At 48.1% G+C, this 17,131-nt stretch overlaps 8 non-coding genes and 4 pseudogenes across 8 annotated transcripts; 2 read left to right on the top strand and 10 right to left on the bottom strand.

Annotated features, from left to right (window-relative positions):
* Positions 1 to 43: 43 nt before the first annotated feature.
* On the bottom strand, positions 44 to 234 carry LOC137330913 (U2 spliceosomal RNA). The gene has a single exon (XR_010965333.1). It is a non-coding gene; the product is annotated as a U2 spliceosomal RNA (small nuclear RNA).
* An 813-nt stretch (positions 235 to 1,047) lies between these two features.
* Positions 1,048 to 1,238, bottom strand: LOC137328273 (U2 spliceosomal RNA). The gene has a single exon (XR_010964755.1). It is a non-coding gene; the product is annotated as a U2 spliceosomal RNA (small nuclear RNA).
* A 2,256-nt stretch (positions 1,239 to 3,494) lies between these two features.
* Positions 3,495 to 3,667, top strand: LOC137330612 (U2 spliceosomal RNA; annotated as a pseudogene).
* A 1,469-nt stretch (positions 3,668 to 5,136) lies between these two features.
* LOC137328970 (U2 spliceosomal RNA) lies at positions 5,137 to 5,248 on the bottom strand (annotated as a pseudogene).
* An 816-nt stretch (positions 5,249 to 6,064) lies between these two features.
* Positions 6,065 to 6,255, bottom strand: LOC137328248 (U2 spliceosomal RNA). The gene has a single exon (XR_010964730.1). It is a non-coding gene; the product is annotated as a U2 spliceosomal RNA (small nuclear RNA).
* Positions 6,256 to 7,377: 1,122 nt separating this feature from the next.
* On the bottom strand, positions 7,378 to 7,568 carry LOC137330912 (U2 spliceosomal RNA). Its single transcript, XR_010965332.1, has one exon. It is a non-coding gene; the product is annotated as a U2 spliceosomal RNA (small nuclear RNA).
* An 813-nt stretch (positions 7,569 to 8,381) lies between these two features.
* Positions 8,382 to 8,572, bottom strand: LOC137328272 (U2 spliceosomal RNA). The gene has a single exon (XR_010964754.1). It is a non-coding gene; the product is annotated as a U2 spliceosomal RNA (small nuclear RNA).
* Positions 8,573 to 10,828: 2,256 nt separating this feature from the next.
* LOC137330625 (U2 spliceosomal RNA) lies at positions 10,829 to 11,001 on the top strand (annotated as a pseudogene).
* A 1,469-nt stretch (positions 11,002 to 12,470) lies between these two features.
* On the bottom strand, positions 12,471 to 12,582 carry LOC137328969 (U2 spliceosomal RNA; annotated as a pseudogene).
* An 816-nt stretch (positions 12,583 to 13,398) lies between these two features.
* Positions 13,399 to 13,589, bottom strand: LOC137328247 (U2 spliceosomal RNA). The gene has a single exon (XR_010964729.1). It is a non-coding gene; the product is annotated as a U2 spliceosomal RNA (small nuclear RNA).
* Positions 13,590 to 14,711: 1,122 nt separating this feature from the next.
* LOC137330911 (U2 spliceosomal RNA) lies at positions 14,712 to 14,902 on the bottom strand. The gene has a single exon (XR_010965331.1). It is a non-coding gene; the product is annotated as a U2 spliceosomal RNA (small nuclear RNA).
* Positions 14,903 to 15,714: 812 nt separating this feature from the next.
* On the bottom strand, positions 15,715 to 15,905 carry LOC137328271 (U2 spliceosomal RNA). Its single transcript, XR_010964753.1, has one exon. It is a non-coding gene; the product is annotated as a U2 spliceosomal RNA (small nuclear RNA).
* Between the last annotated feature and the right edge of the window lie 1,226 nt (positions 15,906 to 17,131).

Below are 17,131 nucleotides of genomic sequence, written 5' to 3'. Positions count from 1 at the left end.
AAAAGAAACAAAATCTGCTTTTTGTTTTTTGAATCTCCCCGAAGGGAGCTGCACCGATCCTGGAAGCACTGCAATACCAGGTCGATGCGCGGAGTGGACGGAGCAAGCTCTTGTTCCATCTCCCTGTTCCAAAAAGCAATTTAATATTCGGTCCCCAGATAGGGGACGTATCAGACATTAAACTGATAAGAACAGAAACTACACTTGATCTGAGCCAAAAGGCCGAGAAGCGATAACCGGTAAACTCCCGCTCCTGCTCCATTCTTCCTCGGACTCTCTCTCCTTCTTCAAAATGGTGTTGGGTGACTGAGCTTAGGTGTGAAGAGTGGCCGGCAGACTTTGAGCAAGAGAACATTTTTTGCCAGGACATCTAACCAAGATGAAAAGCCATCTGCGTAACACCCCCCTTCCCTTTGGCTGAGGTAACACGATCACAGCTTTTGCATTTTCGGGTGCTTAATCAACGGGCGCGCAGGATCTCAATGGAGCGCAGAATCGGTCCTGCAGCTGCCAAGTAAAGTCTGGGGTTTCCTAAGGCTGGTTCCCGGCAATAAATCGTAGGAGACAGGCAGGGTGGCATGGGCAATAGACTGCAGCAGGCGTGGCGGGCAGGGCGGGGTGCATGTGCCCAACACAACCAACCCCCACCCACCCACCCATCCTTTTCCAATAGAGGCGCCCGTGCCTGCAGTCGCACGGAAATCCAACAGGGGGCAACCTCCAGCTTAGCTGTCGAGCGGGAAACGTGGTGAGGCCTCACCCTGAAATATAGGCCAAGTCCCCATGGACAGATACGGGAAGAAAAACACAATGGTGGCTGCTTACCTTGCTGAGCAGGAGTGAAAGTGGCGTCAGCGGCGTTGGCAACATGGCACACCGGCCGGGCGAGGAACAACGCGTAGCGAGCAACAACCTACGAAGGAAAGGAGAGCATGGTCAAGCAGCTGTAAAAAGTTTTCCTTCTTTTATAACAATATTGACTACAGTAATAACATATGGTCCAAAAAAGAAACAAAATCTGCTTTTTGTTTTTCGAATCTCCCCGAAGGGAGCTGCACCGATCCTGGAAGCACTGCTATACCAGGTCGATGCGCGGAGTGGACGGAGCAAGCTCTCGTTCCATCTCTCTGTTCCAAAAATCAATTTAATATTCGGTCCCCAGATAGGGGACGTATCAGATATTAAACTGATAAGAACAGAAACTACACTGGATCTGAGCAAAAAGGCCGAGAAGCGATAACTTCCTGAATGGATGTTTCCCATTTCACTGTCTGCGAAAAGTCTCTCAAAGTGGAAATGGCAACTCAAGCCCTCTGCTGGTGACACTGCTGCTACTGTAGGGAGCCATGTGTTCAGCCTCATGTATCTGTTTCCAGGGGATTGATGGTAACTCCCCTGGTGGTCTAGTGGTTAGGATGCAATATTTAAAACTCATTTGTCGTCCTGGGTTTGAACCCAGTCAGGGGATGATTTTCTGGTGCAGATTAATTGGCACCGTCAAGAAAATCTCTCATCCTGAGCGCAATGCTCCACCCAAACCAGTGCCTTTTACTCACCTTAACACTCAGTTTGGAGCACAGTTTAATCTCACTGCTTTCAATGTGGCCATTCACAGTGCACTCTCTCCAAACACACACACTGTCTGCTTGCTTTTTTAAAGTCAGCAACGTGAAGTTATTTCGCCTCTCAATTGTGGCAGTTTAAACGTTGCCAACCGTTAACGTTGTGTCTCTCGCTCTCTCTGTTTCGGGAAATGTCTGATTTGGAAACAATTAATTCTGGAACTGCCAGTTTAAAACTGCAGTAATTTTTCACACAACAACTGGAGTTAAATGCTGCAGATCAGGAGACCAAGTCTGTGGAAAGTGGCACGTCCCAATACACAGGCTTGCAGCTTCCTGAAAAGTGACCTGAGACTGACGTCTTTCCCTCCAAGGTAAAACTGCAAGAGGGAAAAGGAAGAAAGGGAGTGGCACTCATCCAGACCAGGAGAAAACAAAAAACACCCCAGTTGCAATATATCAGCATTCTGAGTAATAATACAGGCTCCAAAAATCTGTTCAGCATTTTTAATATCTGGGCGCACCGTTCCCAGAGACAGTGCAAGAGCAACACAGGAGGCACGTTCAAATGCACCAGCAGCCCAAACAAATAATCCAGCAACTAATCTGTAACTCCTGCATGATCCCTTTAAATACCGCTGGTGGCGGGGGATGTGGGGGGTCTTTCATGCCCTTTAAGTTATGTTCAGCTGTGCGAGGTTGAGACAGTGCTTTGGATGGAGTGTGGAGTTCCAAAATAGAAGCAGTCCCTTTAAATCAGTGTCGTACAAATGAGTTACTGCCCCCGGGGTGCAATCGGAAAGCCGAGGCCAGTCGCTCCAAAATACAGCACAGCTCAGCCAGCATCTCCTTAGCAACCGCTGCCAGTGAATGATTATAATCACAAAAAGAATAGAGGTGGGAATGTCTGCAGCTTCCTCTGCAGTTTGTCAAGCAGTTATCTTAAAGTGTTTACACCATTGTTGTTTGGGCAATTGCTCGAGATGAGATTTCTTTTGAATCTTTTCCCTTCCTTCTTAAAGATTATTTTCTTCAAAATTTTAGAATTTTTCAACCCCAACCCACAGTTGTTCACAAGCTAAACTTGGGAACAAAACTCCATCCGTGCACAGCACAGTGACTGCCAGCCTGTGCTGATTTCCTCTCTCCTTTCTTTTTATCGTCATTTCAAACTACAATCAGTCCGTGTGCGGCTGCCAAGGTAAATGGCGAGGGAGGGCAGAAGGAAACCACCATGCAGGGGTGTGACGTGACGCTCGAGGAAGGGAACAGGCTTATCCTAGCTGCTCGAAAAGTGAAAACTATCCATACTGTCAAAAAGTCTGTCACAAAACTTTTGACTTGAAATACAAAATAGTGAGCTTACCTGAGCGTGTGTCACAGCCTTTGCCCTCTGACCCCTTTATCTCTCCCAGCTGGTCTCCTTTTTTTTGCCCTTTCAGTGTTACGTCCTGGTTTCTTGTGCTTCCTGTAGCTTCCAGACTCCTCCTGGCAATACGCTTGGCCGGCCTCTACTTGTGAGTGCTCTGTGACAGATCAGCGCTCTGTATTCTTTCTGCCATCAGTCGTGGTTTCTAAAGGAGAAACATTTAACTCGTTCAATCATCTCTTGCCTGCGTAAAATCCAGGTAGAACCTAAAATGCTGCTGTTTCATCCGCTCCCAGCACTGTGTGTCTTGTCTTTTCCTCAGTTTGGGTGTGAGTGGGTATTGTTGTCTCCAGCCCTCCTGCTGACACAGACAGGTTTCAGGTACAGAGATGGGCCAACACCATGACCCCTCCCCCGACTCCAGCCCATTAAACAAAAGCAGACATCAGGCCCATTAACTGAGCAGAAATAAATGGTCAGAGAACTAAATCTGGCTTCACAATGGGCCACAAAAAAATCTTAAGGGGGGCAGACAGATCAGAGCAGGAGGGAGTTTACAAATTATAATTTCTTGGCTTTTGGTTAAGATCAAGTGTAACATTCTTAACAAATTACCATGTGATGTCCCCTATCTGGGGGCCAAATATTAAATTTTGCAACACAGAGATGGAATAAGGACTTGCTCCACCATTGCAGGGGCTGCAGGAAAGTTTCACTCTCCCCCCGCCCTCCTTCAGGGGAAACCTCGAAGTAACAGATCGACTATTGAATTCTTAGACCGAGATGCCTTTGAGTAGCTCACAATTATGGAGTCACTCACACCCTCTCTTCTCTCTCCAGCTACTTCTTTGCCCGTGATCATTAATTAAGCATTTTTTCAATGTCTATTTATATTTTATTTCATAAAATTTACGGATACACACAGTTCAATGTAAAAAGAGAAATGAAATTTCAAGCAATACAGTTCAAACCAATACAACAATAACAACTTGCATTTATATTGGGCCTTTAATGGAGTGAAACTTCCCAAGGTGCTTCACAGGAGCGATTATCAAACAAAATTTGACACTGGGACACATAAGGAGATATTAGGACAGGTGACCAAAAGCTTGGTCAAAGTGGTAGGTTTTAAGGAGTGTTTTAAAGGAGGCGAGAGAGGTAGAGAGGCAGAGAGGTTTAGGGAGGGAATTCCAGAGCTTAGGGCCGAGGCAACTGAAGGCATGGTCACCAATGATGACATTTGGCCGAACGTCTTGTCGCCAGAACTGACCAACAGGGCCCGGGATGTAGCCTGAATGGCAGTGAGAATGGGAGGGGAGAGATTAAGGGAGGAAATGAGGGCAGTGAACTCAGAGGAGAGAGAGCATGATGAGTTGAGATGGACGTTGAAATCATCAAGGATGAGAAGTCGCTCGGTGCAGAGGCTGAGGGAGGAAATCAGTGAAGATATCTCAGTGAGAAACTTTGTGTGGGACTTGGGTGGGCGGTAGAGAATGAGGATTTTAAAGGAGAGGCAATTAAATGCAGATCGTACACACTACGATCCCGTTATTACAATTGAAGTCACAATCCAAATCTTCTAATACATTCTGTACAATACAAGGTGGGGTGGCCTTCCACGGTGCCTTTCCCCGTAGAGCTTTTGCGTAGGTCGCACCTCGCCTCAGTGCGTCCCGCAGCACGTACTCCTGGATCTTGGAATGTGCCACTCGGCAACACTCAATCCTGGACAGCTCCTTCAGCTGGAAGACCAGCAGGTTTCGGGTGGACCAAAGGGCCTTCTTCACCGACATGATGGTCTTCCAGCAGCAGTTGATATCTGCCTCTGTGTGCGTCCCGGGGAACAGCCCGTAGAGCACAGCGTCCTTTGTTATCGGACTGTTTGGGATGAACCGGGACATAGAGAACAGAGAAACATAGAAAATAGGAGCAAGAGTAGGCCATTCAAAATGATCATGGCTGATCGTCTAACTCAGTACCCTGTTCCCGCTTTTTCCCCATCTCCCTTGATCCCTTTAGCATGAAGAAATATATCTATCTCCTTCTTGAATACATCCAATGACTTGGCCTCCACTGCCTTCTGTGGCAGAGAATTCCACAGGTTCACCACACTCTGAGTGAAGAAATTTCTCCTCCTCTCGGTTCTAAATGGCATACCCCGTATCCTGAGACTGTGACCCCTGGTTCTGGACTCCCCAGCCATCGGGAACATCCTCCCTGCACCTAATATTTGGTCCCCAGAGAGGGGACGTATCAGATATTAAACTGATAAGAACAGAAACTACACTTGATCTGAGCCAAAAGGCCGAGAAGCGATAACCGGTAAACTCCCGCTCCTGCTCCATTCTTCCTCGGACTCTCTCTACTTCTTCAAAATGGTGTTGGGTGACTGAGCTTAGGTGTGAAGAGTGGCCGGCAGACTTTGAGCAAGAGAACATTTTTTGCCAGGACATCTAACCAAGATGAAAAGCCATCTGCGTAACACCCCCCTTCCCTTTGGCTGAGGTAACACGATCACAGCTTTTGCATTTTCGGGTGCTTAATCAACGGGCGCGCAGGATCTCAATGGAGCGCAGAATCGGTCCTGCAGCTGCCAAGTAAAGTCTGGGGTTTGCTAAGGCTGGTTCCCGGCAATAAGTCGTAGGAGACAGGCAGGGTGGCATGGGCAATAGACTGCAGCAGGCGTGGCGGGCAGGGCGGGGTGCATGTGCCCAACACCACCAACCCCCATCCACCCACCCACCCATCCTTTTCCAATGGAGGCGGCCGTGCCTGCAGTCGCACGGAAATCCAACAGGGGGCAACCTCCAGCTTAGCTGTCGAGCGGGAAACGTGGTGAGGCCTCACCCTGAAATATAGGCCAAGTCCCCATGGACAGATACGGGAAGAAAAACACAATGGTGGCTGCTTACCTTGCTGAGCAGGAGTGAAAGTGGCGTCAGCGGCGTTGGCAACATGGCGCACCGGCCGGGCGAGGAACAACGCGTAGCGAGCATCAACCTACGAAGGAAAGGAGAGCATGGTCAAGCAGCTGTAAAAAGTTTTCCTTCTTTTATAACAATATTGACTACAGTAATAACATATGGTCCAAAAAAGAAACAAAATCTGTTTTTGTTTTTCGAATCTCCCCGAAGGGAGCTGCACCGATCCTGGAAGCACTGCTATACCAGGTCGATGCGCGGAGTGGACGGAGCAAGCTCTTGTTCCATCTCCCTGTTCCAAAAATCAATTTAATATTCGGTCCACAGATAGGGGACGTATCAGATATTAAACTGATAAGAACAGAAACTACACTGGATCTGAGCAAAAAGGCCGAGAAGCAATAACTTCCTGAATGGATGTTTCCCATTTCACTGTCTGCGAAAAGTCTCTCAAAGTGGAAATGGCAACTCAAGCCCTCTGCTGGTGCCACTGCTGCTACTGTAGGGAGCCATGTGTTCAGCCTTATGTATATGTTTCCAGGGGATTGATGGTAACTCCCCTGGTGGTCTGGTGGTTAGGATGCAATATTTAAAACTCATTTGTCGTCCTGGGTTTGAACCCAGTCAGGGGATGATTTTCTGGTGCAGATTAATTGGCACCATCACTGACTGTGAAAAGACTGTCAAAGTGGAAATGGCACAGCTTCCAATGTGGCCATTCACAGTGCACTCTCTCCAAACACACACACTGTCGGCTTGCTTTTTTAAAGTCAGCAACGTGAGGATATTTCGCCTCTCACTTGTGGCAGTTTAAACATTGCCAACCTTTAACATTGTGTCTCTCTCGCGCTCTCTGTTTCGGGAAATGTCTGACTTGGAAACAATTAATTCTGGAACTGCCAGTTTAAAACTGCAGTAATTTTTCACACAATAACTGGAGTTAAATGTTTCAGGTGAGGAGACCAAGTCAATGGAGCGCGGAATCAGTCCTGCAGCTGCCAAGTAAAGTCTGGGGTTTCCTAAGGCTGGTTCCCGGCAATAAGTCATAGAAGACAGGCAGGGTGGCATGGGAATAGACTGCAGCAGGCGTGGCGGGCAGGGCGGGGTGCATGTGCCCAACACCACCAACCCCCACCCACCCACCCATCCTTTTCCAATAGAGGCGGCCGTTGCACAGAAATCCAACAGGGGGCAACCTCCAGCTTAGCTGTCGAGCAGGAAACGTGGTCAGGCCTCACCCTGAAATATCGGCCAAGTCCCCATGGACAGATACGGGAAGAAAAACACAATGGTGGCTGCTTACCTTGCTGAGCAGGAGTGAAAGTGGCGTCAGCGGCGTTGGCAACATGGCGCACCGGCCGGGTGAGAAACAACGCGTAGCGAGCAACAACCTACGAAGGAAAGGAGAGCATGGTCAAGCAGCTGTAAAAAGTTTTCCGTCTTTTCCAACAATATTGACTACAGTAATAACATATGGTCCAAAAAAGAAACAAAATCTGCTTTTTGTTTTTTGAATCTCCCCGAAGGGAGCTGCACCGATCCTGGAAGCACTGCAATACCAGGTCGATGCGCGGAGTGGACGGAGCAAGCTCTTGTTCCATCTCCCTGTTCCAAAAAGCAATTTAATATTCGGTCCCCAGATAGGGGACGTATCAGACATTAAACTGATAAGAACAGAAACTACACTTGATCTGAGCCAAAAGGCCGAGAAGCGATAACCGGTAAACTCCCGCTCCTGCTCCATTCTTCCTCGGACTCTCTCTCCTTCTTCAAAATGGTGTTGGGTGACTGAGCTTAGGTGTGAAGAGTGGCCGGCAGACTTTGAGCAAGAGAACATTTTTTGCCAGGACATCTAACCAAGATGAAAAGCCATCTGCGTAACACCCCCCTTCCCTTTGGCTGAGGTAACACGATCACAGCTTTTGCATTTTCGGGTGCTTAATCAACGGGCGCGCAGGATCTCAATGGAGCGCAGAATCGGTCCTGCAGCTGCCAAGTAAAGTCTGGGGTTTCCTAAGGCTGGTTCCCGGCAATAAATCGTAGGAGACAGGCAGGGTGGCATGGGCAATAGACTGCAGCAGGCGTGGCGGGCAGGGCGGGGTGCATGTGCCCAACACAACCAACCCCCACCCACCCACCCATCCTTTTCCAATAGAGGCGCCCGTGCCTGCAGTCGCACGGAAATCCAACAGGGGGCAACCTCCAGCTTAGCTGTCGAGCGGGAAACGTGGTCAGGCCTCACCCTGAAATATAGGCCAAGTCCCCATGGACAGATACGGGAAGAAAAACACAATGGTGGCTGCTTACCTTGCTGAGCAGGAGTGAAAGTGGCGTCAGCGGCGTTGGCAACATGGCACACCGGCCGGGCGAGGAACAACGCGTAGCGAGCAACAACCTACGAAGGAAAGGAGAGCATGGTCAAGCAGCTGTAAAAAGTTTTCCTTCTTTTATAACAATATTGACTACAGTAATAACATATGGTCCAAAAAAGAAACAAAATCTGCTTTTTGTTTTTCGAATCTCCCCGAAGGGAGCTGCACCGATCCTGGAAGCACTGCTATACCAGGTCGATGCGCGGAGTGGACGGAGCAAGCTCTCGTTCCATCTCTCTGTTCCAAAAATCAATTTAATATTCGGTCCCCAGATAGGGGACGTATCAGATATTAAACTGATAAGAACAGAAACTACACTGGATCTGAGCAAAAAGGCCGAGAAGCGATAACTTCCTGAATGGATGTTTCCCATTTCACTGTCTGCGAAAAGTCTCTCAAAGTGGAAATGGCAACTCAAGCCCTCTGCTGGTGACACTGCTGCTACTGTAGGGAGCCATGTGTTCAGCCTCATGTATCTGTTTCCAGGGGATTGATGGTAACTCCCCTGGTGGTCTAGTGGTTAGGATGCAATATTTAAAACTCATTTGTCGTCCTGGGTTTGAACCCAGTCAGGGGATGATTTTCTGGTGCAGATTAATTGGCACCGTCAAGAAAATCTCTCATCCTGAGCGCAATGCTCCACCCAAACCAGTGCCTTTTACTCACCTTAACACTCAGTTTGGAGCACAGTTTAATCTCACTGCTTTCAATGTGGCCATTCACAGTGCACTCTCTCCAAACACACACACTGTCTGCTTGCTTTTTTAAAGTCAGCAACGTGAAGTTATTTCGCCTCTCAATTGTGGCAGTTTAAACGTTGCCAACCGTTAACGTTGTGTCTCTCGCTCTCTCTGTTTCGGGAAATGTCTGATTTGGAAACAATTAATTCTGGAACTGCCAGTTTAAAACTGCAGTAATTTTTCACACAACAACTGGAGTTAAATGCTGCAGATCAGGAGACCAAGTCTGTGGAAAGTGGCACGTCCCAATACACAGGCTTGCAGCTTCCTGAAAAGTGACCTGAGACTGACGTCTTTCCCTCCAAGGTAAAACTGCAAGAGGGAAAAGGAAGAAAGGGAGTGGCACTCATCCAGACCAGGAGAAAACAAAAAACACCCCAGTTGCAATATATCAGCATTCTGAGTAATAATACAGGCTCCAAAAATCTGTTCAGCATTTTTAATATCTGGGCGCACCGTTCCCAGAGACAGTGCAAGAGCAACACAGGAGGCACGTTCAAATGCACCAGCAGCCCAAACAAATAATCCAGCAACTAATCTGTAACTCCTGCATGATCCCTTTAAATACCGCTGGTGGCGGGGGATGTGGGGGGTCTTTCATGCCCTTTAAGTTATGTTCAGCTGTGCGAGGTTGAGACAGTGCTTTGGATGGAGTGTGGAGTTCCAAAATAGAAGCAGTCCCTTTAAATCAGTGTCGTACAAATGAGTTACTGCCCCCGGGGTGCAATCGGAAAGCCGAGGCCAGTCGCTCCAAAATACAGCACAGCTCAGCCAGCATCTCCTTAGCAACCGCTGCCAGTGAATGATTATAATCACAAAAAGAATAGAGGTGGGAATGTCTGCAGCTTCCTCTGCAGTTTGTCAAGCAGTTATCTTAAAGTGTTTACACCATTGTTGTTTGGGCAATTGCTCGAGATGAGATTTCTTTTGAATCTTTTCCCTTCCTTCTTAAAGATTATTTTCTTCAAAATTTTAGAATTTTTCAACCCCAACCCACAGTTGTTCACAAGCTAAACTTGGGAACAAAACTCCATCCGTGCACAGCACAGTGACTGCCAGCCTGTGCTGATTTCCTCTCTCCTTTCTTTTTATCGTCATTTCAAACTACAATCAGTCCGTGTGCGGCTGCCAAGGTAAATGGCGAGGGAGGGCAGAAGGAAACCACCATGCAGGGGTGTGACGTGACGCTCGAGGAAGGGAACAGGCTTATCCTAGCTGCTCGAAAAGTGAAAACTATCCATACTGTCAAAAAGTCTGTCACAAAACTTTTGACTTGAAATACAAAATAGTGAGCTTACCTGAGCGTGTGTCACAGCCTTTGCCCTCTGACCCCTTTATCTCTCCCAGCTGGTCTCCTTTTTTTTGCCCTTTCAGTGTTACGTCCTGGTTTCTTGTGCTTCCTGTAGCTTCCAGACTCCTCCTGGCAATACGCTTGGCCGGCCTCTACTTGTGAGTGCTCTGTGACAGATCAGCGCTCTGTATTCTTTCTGCCATCAGTCGTGGTTTCTAAAGGAGAAACATTTAACTCGTTCAATCATCTCTTGCCTGCGTAAAATCCAGGTAGAACCTAAAATGCTGCTGTTTCATCCGCTCCCAGCACTGTGTGTCTTGTCTTTTCCTCAGTTTGGGTGTGAGTGGGTATTGTTGTCTCCAGCCCTCCTGCTGACACAGACAGGTTTCAGGTACAGAGATGGGCCAACACCATGACCCCTCCCCCGACTCCAGCCCATTAAACAAAAGCAGACATCAGGCCCATTAACTGAGCAGAAATAAATGGTCAGAGAACTAAATCTGGCTTCACAATGGGCCACAAAAAAATCTTAAGGGGGGCAGACAGATCAGAGCAGGAGGGAGTTTACAAATTATAATTTCATGGCTTTTGGTTAAGATCAAGTGTAACATTCTTAACAAATTACCATGTGATGTCCCCTATCTGGGGGCCAAATATTAAATTTTGCAACACAGAGATGGAATAAGGACTTGCTCCACCATTGCAGGGGCTGCAGGAAAGTTTCACTCTCCCCCCGCCCTCCTTCAGGGGAAACCTCGAAGTAACAGATCGACTATTGAATTCTTAGACCGAGATGCCTTTGAGTAGCTCACAATTATGGAGTCACTCACACCCTCTCTTCTCTCTCCAGCTACTTCTTTGCCCGTGATCATTAATTAAGCATTTTTTCAATGTCTATTTATATTTTATTTCATAAAATTTACGGATACACACAGTTCAATGTAAAAAGAGAAATGAAATTTCAAGCAATACAGTTCAAACCAATACAACAATAACAACTTGCATTTATATTGGGCCTTTAATGGAGTGAAACTTCCCAAGGTGCTTCACAGGAGCGATTATCAAACAAAATTTGACACTGGGACACATAAGGAGATATTAGGACAGGTGACCAAAAGCTTGGTCAAAGTGGTAGGTTTTAAGGAGTGTTTTAAAGGAGGCGAGAGAGGTAGAGAGGCAGAGAGGTTTAGGGAGGGAATTCCAGAGCTTAGGGCCGAGGCAACTGAAGGCATGGTCACCAATGATGACATTTGGCCGAACGTCTTGTCGCCAGAACTGACCAACAGGGCCCGGGATGTAGCCTGAATGGCAGTGAGAATGGGAGGGGAGAGATTAAGGGAGGAAATGAGGGCAGTGAACTCAGAGGAGAGAGAGCATGATGAGTTGAGATGGACGTTGAAATCATCAAGGATGAGAAGTCGCTCGGTGCAGAGGCTGAGGGAGGAAATCAGTGAAGATATCTCAGTGAGAAACTTTGTGTGGGACTTGGGTGGGCGGTAGAGAATGAGGATTTTAAAGGAGAGGCAATTAAATGCAGATCGTACACACTACGATCCCGTTATTACAATTGAAGTCACAATCCAAATCTTCTAATACATTCTGTACAATACAAGGTGGGGTGGCCTTCCACGGTGCCTTTCCCCGTAGAGCTTTTGCGTAGGTCGCACCTCGCCTCAGTGCGTCCCGCAGCACGTACTCCTGGATCTTGGAATGTGCCACTCGGCAACACTCAATCCTGGACAGCTCCTTCAGCTGGAAGACCAGCAGGTTTCGGGTGGACCAAAGGGCCTTCTTCACCGACATGATGGTCTTCCAGCAGCAGTTGATATCTGCCTCTGTGTGCGTCCCGGGGAACAGCCCGTAGAGCACAGCGTCCTTTGTTATCGGACTGTTTGGGATGAACCGGGACATAGAGAACAGAGAAACATAGAAAATAGGAGCAAGAGTAGGCCATTCAAAATGATCATGGCTGATCGTCTAACTCAGTACCCTGTTCCCGCTTTTTCCCCATCTCCCTTGATCCCTTTAGCATGAAGAAATATATCTATCTCCTTCTTGAATACATCCAATGACTTGGCCTCCACTGCCTTCTGTGGCAGAGAATTCCACAGGTTCACCACACTCTGAGTGAAGAAATTTCTCCTCCTCTCGGTTCTAAATGGCATACCCCGTATCCTGAGACTGTGACCCCTGGTTCTGGACTCCCCAGCCATCGGGAACATCCTCCCTGCACCTAATATTTGGTCCCCAGAGAGGGGACGTATCAGATATTAAACTGATAAGAACAGAAACTACACTTGATCTGAGCCAAAAGGCCGAGAAGCGATAACCGGTAAACTCCCGCTCCTGCTCCATTCTTCCTCGGACTCTCTCTACTTCTTCAAAATGGTGTTGGGTGACTGAGCTTAGGTGTGAAGAGTGGCCGGCAGACTTTGAGCAAGAGAACATTTTTTGCCAGGACATCTAACCAAGATGAAAAGCCATCTGCGTAACACCCCCCTTCCCTTTGGCTGAGGTAACACGATCACAGCTTTTGCATTTTCGGGTGCTTAATCAACGGGCGCGCAGGATCTCAATGGAGCGCAGAATCGGTCCTGCAGCTGCCAAGTAAAGTCTGGGGTTTGCTAAGGCTGGTTCCCGGCAATAAGTCGTAGGAGACAGGCAGGGTGGCATGGGCAATAGACTGCTGCAGGCGTGGCGGGCAGGGCGGGGTGCATGTGCCCAACACCACCAACCCCCATCCACCCACCCACCCATCCTTTTCCAATGGAGGCGGCCGTGCCTGCAGTCGCACGGAAATCCAACAGGGGGCAACCTCCAGCTTAGCTGTCGAGCGGGAAACGTGGTGAGGCCTCACCCTGAAATATAGGCCAAGTCCCCATGGACAGATACGGGAAGAAAAACACAATGGTGGCTGCTTACCTTGCTGAGCAGGAGTGAAAGTGGCGTCAGCGGCGTTGGCAACATGGCGCACCGGCCGGGCGAGGAACAACGCGTAGCGAGCATCAACCTACGAAGGAAAGGAGAGCATGGTCAAGCAGCTGTAAAAAGTTTTCCTTCTTTTATAACAATATTGACTACAGTAATAACATATGGTCCAAAAAAGAAACAAAATCTGTTTTTGTTTTTCGAATCTCCCCGAAGGGAGCTGCACCGATCCTGGAAGCACTGCTATACCAGGTCGATGCGCGGAGTGGACGGAGCAAGCTCTTGTTCCATCTCCCTGTTCCAAAAATCAATTTAATATTCGGTCCACAGATAGGGGACGTATCAGATATTAAACTGATAAGAACAGAAACTACACTGGATCTGAGCAAAAAGGCCGAGAAGCAATAACTTCCTGAATGGATGTTTCCCATTTCACTGTCTGCGAAAAGTCTCTCAAAGTGGAAATGGCAACTCAAGCCCTCTGCTGGTGCCACTGCTGCTACTGTAGGGAGCCATGTGTTCAGCCTTATGTATATGTTTCCAGGGGATTGATGGTAACTCCCCTGGTGGTCTGGTGGTTAGGATGCAATATTTAAAACTCATTTGTCGTCCTGGGTTTGAACCCAGTCAGGGGATGATTTTCTGGTGCAGATTAATTGGCACCATCACTGACTGTGAAAAGACTGTCAAAGTGGAAATGGCACAGCTTCCAATGTGGCCATTCACAGTGCACTCTCTCCAAACACACACACTGTCGGCTTGCTTTTTTAAAGTCAGCAACGTGAGGATATTTCGCCTCTCACTTGTGGCAGTTTAAACATTGCCAACCTTTAACATTGTGTCTCTCTCGCGCTCTCTGTTTCGGGAAATGTCTGACTTGGAAACAATTAATTCTGGAACTGCCAGTTTAAAACTGCAGTAATTTTTCACACAATAACTGGAGTTAAATGTTTCAGGTGAGGAGACCAAGTCAATGGAGCGCGGAATCAGTCCTGCAGCTGCCAAGTAAAGTCTGGGGTTTCCTAAGGCTGGTTCCCGGCAATAAGTCATAGAAGACAGGCAGGGTGGCATGGGAATAGACTGCAGCAGGCGTGGCGGGCAGGGCGGGGTGCATGTGCCCAACACCACCAACCCCCACCCACCCACCCATCCTTTTCCAATAGAGGCGGCCGTTGCACAGAAATCCAACAGGGGGCAACCTCCAGCTTAGCTGTCGAGCAGGAAACGTGGTCAGGCCTCACCCTGAAATATCGGCCAAGTCCCCATGGACAGATACGGGAAGAAAAACACAATGGTGGCTGCTTACCTTGCTGAGCAGGAGTGAAAGTGGCGTCAGCGGCGTTGGCAACATGGCGCACCGGCCGGGTGAGAAACAACGCGTAGCGAGCAACAACCTACGAAGGAAAGGAGAGCATGGTCAAGCAGCTGTAAAAAGTTTTCCGTCTTTTCCAACAATATTGACTACAGTAATAACATATGGTCCAAAAAAGAAACAAAATCTGCTTTTTGTTTTTTGAATCTCCCCGAAGGGAGCTGCACCGATCCTGGAAGCACTGCAATACCAGGTCGATGCGCGGAGTGGACGGAGCAAGCTCTTGTTCCATCTCCCTGTTCCAAAAAGCAATTTAATATTCGGTCCCCAGATAGGGGACGTATCAGACATTAAACTGATAAGAACAGAAACTACACTTGATCTGAGCCAAAAGGCCGAGAAGCGATAACCGGTAAACTCCCGCTCCTGCTCCATTCTTCCTCGGACTCTCTCTCCTTCTTCAAAATGGTGTTGGGTGACTGAGCTTAGGTGTGAAGAGTGGCCGGCAGACTTTGAGCAAGAGAACATTTTTTGCCAGGACATCTAACCAAGATGAAAAGCCATCTGCGTAACACCCCCCTTCCCTTTGGCTGAGGTAACACGATCACAGCTTTTGCATTTTCGGGTGCTTAATCAACGGGCGCGCAGGATCTCAATGGAGCGCAGAATCGGTCCTGCAGCTGCCAAGTAAAGTCTGGGGTTTCCTAAGCTGGTTCCCGGCAATAAATCGTAGGAGACAGGCAGGGTGGCATGGGCAATAGACTGCAGCAGGCGTGGCGGGCAGGGCGGGGTGCATGTGCCCAACACAACCAACCCCCACCCACCCACCCATCCTTTTCCAATAGAGGCGCCCGTGCCTGCAGTCGCACGGAAATCCAACAGGGGGCAACCTCCAGCTTAGCTGTCGAGCGGGAAACGTGGTCAGGCCTCACCCTGAAATATAGGCCAAGTCCCCATGGACAGATACGGGAAGAAAAACACAATGGTGGCTGCTTACCTTGCTGAGCAGGAGTGAAAGTGGCGTCAGCGGCGTTGGCAACATGGCACACCGGCCGGGCGAGGAACAACGCGTAGCGAGCAACAACCTACGAAGGAAAGGAGAGCATGGTCAAGCAGCTGTAAAAAGTTTTCCTTCTTTTATAACAATATTGACTACAGTAATAACATATGGTCCAAAAAAGAAACAAAATCTGCTTTTTGTTTTTCGAATCTCCCCGAAGGGAGCTGCACCGATCCTGGAAGCACTGCTATACCAGGTCGATGCGCGGAGTGGACGGAGCAAGCTCTCGTTCCATCTCTCTGTTCCAAAAATCAATTTAATATTCGGTCCCCAGATAGGGGACGTATCAGATATTAAACTGATAAGAACAGAAACTACACTGGATCTGAGCAAAAAGGCCGAGAAGCGATAACTTCCTGAATGGATGTTTCCCATTTCACTGTCTGCGAAAAGTCTCTCAAAGTGGAAATGGCAACTCAAGCCCTCTGCTGGTGACACTGCTGCTACTGTAGGGAGCCATGTGTTCAGCCTCATGTATCTGTTTCCAGGGGATTGATGGTAACTCCCCTGGTGGTCTAGTGGTTAGGATGCAATATTTAAAACTCATTTGTCGTCCTGGGTTTGAACCCAGTCAGGGGATGATTTTCTGGTGCAGATTAATTGGCACCGTCAAGAAAATCTCTCATCCTGAGCGCAATGCTCCACCCAAACCAGTGCCTTTTACTCACCTTAACACTCAGTTTGGAGCACAGTTTAATCTCACTGCTTTCAATGTGGCCATTCACAGTGCACTCTCTCCAAACACACACACTGTCTGCTTGCTTTTTTAAAGTCAGCAACGTGAAGTTATTTCGCCTCTCAATTGTGGCAGTTTAAACGTTGCCAACCGTTAACGTTGTGTCTCTCGCTCTCTCTGTTTCGGGAAATGTCTGATTTGGAAACAATTAATTCTGGAACTGCCAGTTTAAAACTGCAGTAATTTTTCACACAACAACTGGAGTTAAATGCTGCAGATCAGGAGACCAAGTCTGTGGAAAGTGGCACGTCCCAATACACAGGCTTGCAGCTTCCTGAAAAGTGACCTGAGACTGACGTCTTTCCCTCCAAGGTAAAACTGCAAGAGGGAAAAGGAAGAAAGGGAGTGGCACTCATCCAGACCAGGAGAAAACAAAAAACACCCCAGTTGCAATATATCAGCATTCTGAGTAATAATACAGGCTCCAAAAATCTGTTCAGCATTTTTAATATCTGGGCGCACCGTTCCCAGAGACAGTGCAAGAGCAACACAGGAGGCACGTTCAAATGCACCAGCAGCCCAAACAAATAATCCAGCAACTAATCTGTAACTCCTGCATGATCCCTTTAAATACCGCTGGTGGCGGGGGATGTGGGGGGTCTTTCATGCCCTTTAAGTTATGTTCAGCTGTGCGAGGTTGAGACAGTGCTTTGGATGGAGTGTGGAGTTCCAAAATAGAAGCAGTCCCTTTAAATCAGTGTCGTACAAATGAGTTACTGCCCCCGGGGTGCAATCGGAAAGCCGAGGCCAGTCGCTCCAAAATACAGCACAGCTCAGCCAGCATCTCCTTAGCAACCGCTGCCAGTGAATGATTATAATCACAAAAAGAATAGAGGTGGG

Source organism: Heptranchias perlo, chromosome 12 (assembly GCF_035084215.1).
Source record: "Heptranchias perlo isolate sHepPer1 chromosome 12, sHepPer1.hap1, whole genome shotgun sequence".
Classification (NCBI taxonomy): Eukaryota; Metazoa; Chordata; class Chondrichthyes; order Hexanchiformes; family Hexanchidae; genus Heptranchias; species Heptranchias perlo.
This window is presented reverse-complemented; position numbering and strand designations above follow the sequence as displayed.